The following is a 4,904-nucleotide window of genomic DNA, read 5'->3' as shown; positions in this document are numbered from 1 at the left end:
TGTCGCAGTTATTCCGCCAATCACATCTTTTCCATTCTATTTTTCTTGCGAGTAAAATTTGATGTGGAAATTTCAAAACCATATGTTAAAAATGACTTCAAAAAGGCTAAGATGTGATGTGTACATTAGTTGCGTTGCCAACTCTTCGAAAGTTATTTACTTTGATCCTCAAGTAGAATAGTTTGCAAGTTTTAGAAATTTTTTGTGAAGAGAGTAATATTAAGATTTAGGAAATTTAACAGTTTTCGTTATTAATTTTAAGATTTGTATCTTGATAGGGGAAGGGTTCAGGTGAGTTTTGTGTAAGGAATTTTATTTCACCTATCATATTTAATTTTGTTTAATGGAGCAACTGTTTTGGTGGAATCTGGAGTCAAAATGGTCAAATTTTTTTCCCAAAAAATGCAAAAAGGGCTAACTTAATTTTTGAATTAACCGAAAACAAACATATCGCTAGATGCCTTTTGAGTTAACCGACGGTAAATGCCGTCTATTTTATTTTCATAACTCGCTCACTTGTGAGCTTTTTTGTGTATATTATATTTTTTTTCTCTCGCTCTTGGCTGAACGATTGTTTTTTTCTTTCAAGTTTCTTGCTGGGATCTTTTATTTTATCTTTTTTGAAAACTAGTAAAATTATTCGTGCTTCGCGCGGGAATTTAATATCACATAATTTACAAAATAATACTTAAATCCTATCAATCATTAAAACTAAAACATTATATTGTCTTACATACAAGATTACATAGTAACAAACATTAACAAGGTAAAGGAAAATTAAAATTATTACATCTTATCATTTATTCTTAATAACATAGGCATAAATAAATCATTGTAAAAATACATACCAGAATCTGTAACATAAGCGATGGTGTCAGTGAGCCATTCAACAGGAGCAAAGTACACAAATATTTAATTGTGAAGAGGTTCAAAATTTTCGTTGTTTTAAAATAAGAGGAAATTCCTCTATTTATAGACAACAAAGGATAATGTGAACAAATATTTATTGTGCCTTATCGAAACGGTTACAAATATTTGGAAAATTTTCGTTGTTTTAAAATGAGAGGAAATTCCTCTATTTATAGACAACAAAGGATAATGTGAACAAATATTTATTGTGCCTTATCGAAACGGTTACAAATATTTGGAAAAGTTGCAACCCTTCGGAAATGTCACAACTTTTCATAAAAGTCACAATTTTTCATTAAAGTTGGAACTCTTCATAAAAGTCACAATTTTTCATAAAAGTCGCAACTTTTCATAAAAGTCGAAACTTTTCATAAATGTCACAACTTTTCATGAAAGGATAAGGCTAGTAAATTAAAAATGAATTATGGTTTGTGGCGCCACGTAGGCGAGCCTAAGATTCTCTTTTATATATATACTAGATAATTTGCCCGCGGGAAGAATAATTGCATTGAACTTACAAATAATCTTTTACTAATATCCATACATTAAAATAATGGAAAAATAGATTCTTAAATAAATATTAGCATTATTTCAACATGAATCTGATTGTTTGTCATTATTACATAAGTCAAGAACTCTAATGAACAAATTATTCAGAAATTGAATTATTCAGGAAATAATAAATCATTGGTTCTTTTATCAACATTAAAAGGAAAATAAAGAAGAAAATAAAAATAAATACGAAGGCGTTTCGTAAGAAAAAGAACACATTTAACTTGCATAGTTTATACAATTGTGATCTATGTCCCATGAAAATATTTAAAAAAATGTTTTAAAAAAATTACGCTTGAACATGAAAGCAATTATAACTTTTTGAACTTGCATAATGAATTTCTTCAATTGATACGTAAGAAACTTCTTATCTATGTAAAAATAGAGAATATGTAAGCTTATATATAGTACTTTTAAGCAATAGAATTTTATATAGAATATCAAAACATGAATTTTTGAAACTGAGTGTATATGTTCATTATAACTGGAGATAATAACTTTGCAGAAACATAAACAACAAAGTTTAAACATGTAATAAAAACAATAATTAATAACATAAGCATAAATTAATGACTTTAAAAGAACATACCAGGATCTGTAACAATAGAATGAAACAGAAAGGAAAAATCGAGTACACTAAATGCACAATGTTCCCTTAAAAAATTATTCCCCTCTAGTACCCAAGATTTACAGAAATAGATCCTCTCAGGATGTAACGATTTTATTCACCAGCGTATTGATACAAAAATAGTGATGTCAGTTAGCCACTCAACAAGAGCAAAGTACACAAGTATTTTACTGTGTAGAAGAAGAAGTAGAGAATTTTCGTTGTTTAAAATGAGAGGAAATCCCTTTATTTATAGACAACAAAGGGTAGTATGAACAAATGCTTATTGTGCCTTATCAGAAAGGTCACAACTTTTTGGAAAAGTCACAACCCTTCGGAAAGGTCACAACCTTTCATAAACGTCACAACCTTTCATAAAAGTTGCAACTCTTCATAAAAGTCACAACTTTTCATAAAAGTCACAACTCTCCATGAAATGGGCAACTCTTCATAAAAGTCACAGCTTTTCATTAAAGTCACAAGTTTTCATAAAAGTCACAACTTTTCATGAAAGGGGAAAGCTAGTTTTGAAAATAAAATAAATTTAAAGAGAATCTTGGCTTCTGGTGACGCCACGTAGGCGGACCTAGGGTTCTCCTTTATATATATATATATATATGGTATGATATGCTATGATGTTCTCATTGGATTTCCAGCGATTTATAGTAAGTTTTTTCTTTTTGAAAAACAAATGACATCCACTTGATCCAAACCAAAATCATTTTTTAAAAAAAGGAAAAAAAGTGAAGCATCAAGAGTCTGAGGCTATGTATGAATAGAGTACAATAACATATATACTTAGTATAATTTTTACAAATGAATTTGATGAGCATGATGTATATGCATTCTTATTCCTATTGACCTTCGATTGAAGTAAAGCATATCAAAAATCAAATGTATAAAACAAATATACTAGTGAAGAAACTTATATATGATTTATGTATGTGAGGAAATAAATAAATGAAAGATCCTCTCCTAAACACATAACTTCAAGACAAACAATATTGGTATAACCATCGAGTGGATAAATTTTAGAAGGGCCAAACTTATGGGTGGTCACTTAAAGTTGGCACCAATTTTTACTTAGATTTCTTAACTAAGCTTTGTTCGTTTTAAACATCTCATGTAGATGTCTGTTGTGTCATTTTGTAAGGGAAAACTACACAAATTGAACCCATTAGGCAAAGTATTTACATAAGTTGGACTCAACTCAATATATTTACTCTAAGTGGAGACAACCCAAACTATTTACCTGACTGCCCCCTTGTTATATTCATTGAACCACTACTGATACCATCGAAATATATATATACTCTGATGATATCTATATACTCTGATAGTATCAAGCATTAATTGAACATTCTTTTCACTGAAATAATGCTTCTTCCTCCTTGATGTCATTAGGGTATATATATACTCTAATGGTATAGATGAGTAACTGAGTAGTGTTTTCACAGAAGCATTGCTTCTTCTTCTTTGATCCCATCAGAGTATATTTTGATGGAATCAAATAGTAAACACAAATTAGTAGTTAGAAACAAAAGGGGTATGAAATTAAAGAAATAGCCACTTGTAAATAATTTTCCTTTTTGGGGTACAAGGGTTCTTTGTAATAAGGCTGCAAAACGGTTTCCTTCAGTGCACCTAAATAGATTGACAAGTCTCTGAGAACGTGAGTTCCATATTTACAATTTATCCCTTATGTTCTAAATATGATAGATCGTTTACATTGAATAATGTGTTTATATATAAAACTTACATTTGCATTAAAAAATAACGATGAAAAGAATGAAGATCAAATATATATCTTCTTAATCAATCATATATATATAAAAGAGCCTTAGGCCCGCCTACGTGGCGCCACCACAAATCAGGATTCCTTTTTATTTTATTTATTTCCAAAACTAGCTTCTCCCTCCTCTCAGAAACTTTCACAACCGTCACCACCATCTTACAAATTAAGCTCCCTCAAATATTCCATATGTATAAATATTAGCCCCCCTTTGAATTTACTTAAGAAACTGATCGTCAGATTGGAATACTAGACCAAACTTAAGTTTAACCATTTAGTACTAAAATGAAATATTGGGCCAAACTATGTGAGTTAGCTGACTTAGATGCATATATAACAGTTATACCTTGAGAATTTTCTATTTAATTTTGGAATTGTGACTACTTCTCCGTTAATCCTATGTATACATTGTTGCATGCATTAGTCTACTGTTTCTCAATAATCTTACTTTATACCTTTGCTGATTTGAGTTAATCATTTTTTTTTTGTGTAGGGGTGGTACAATGTAGATTGAAGGTCAATGCCATTTATTAGAGCTTTGAATTGATATATGAAGTACACATTGTTGGATTTTAAAAAGGTGTGAATGAAATATGAAGAGTTGTGACTTTCATGAAAAGTTGCAAATTTTATGAAGAGTTGCGACTTTTATGAAAAATTGTGAATTTTATAAAAGTTTGTCACCTTTCCGATAAGGCACAATAAGCATTTGTTCACACTATCCTTTGTTGTCAATAAATAGAGGAATTTCCTCTTATTTTAAAACAACGAAGATTCTAAATTTCTTTTTCTTCTACACAATTAAATATTCGTGTACTTTTCTCCTATTGAGTGGCTCACTGACACCATTGTTTTTGGATCAATAAATTGGTGAACAGAATCGTTCTATCCCAAGATGATCTATTCCTTTAAACCTCAGGCATTAGAGGGGAATAATTACCCTAAGAGGACACTTTGCATTCAGTGGTGTCGCGCCCCATATTTAGCAAAACAGGTTTTGGTGCACGACCTAACAACTCTTTTGGATTTTGTTTTGAATGAATG

Source organism: Solanum tuberosum, unplaced genomic scaffold (assembly GCF_000226075.1).
Source record: "Solanum tuberosum cultivar DM 1-3 516 R44 unplaced genomic scaffold, SolTub_3.0 scf00130, whole genome shotgun sequence".
Classification (NCBI taxonomy): Eukaryota; Viridiplantae; Streptophyta; class Magnoliopsida; order Solanales; family Solanaceae; genus Solanum; species Solanum tuberosum.
Note: the sequence above shows the minus strand (reverse complement) of the source record.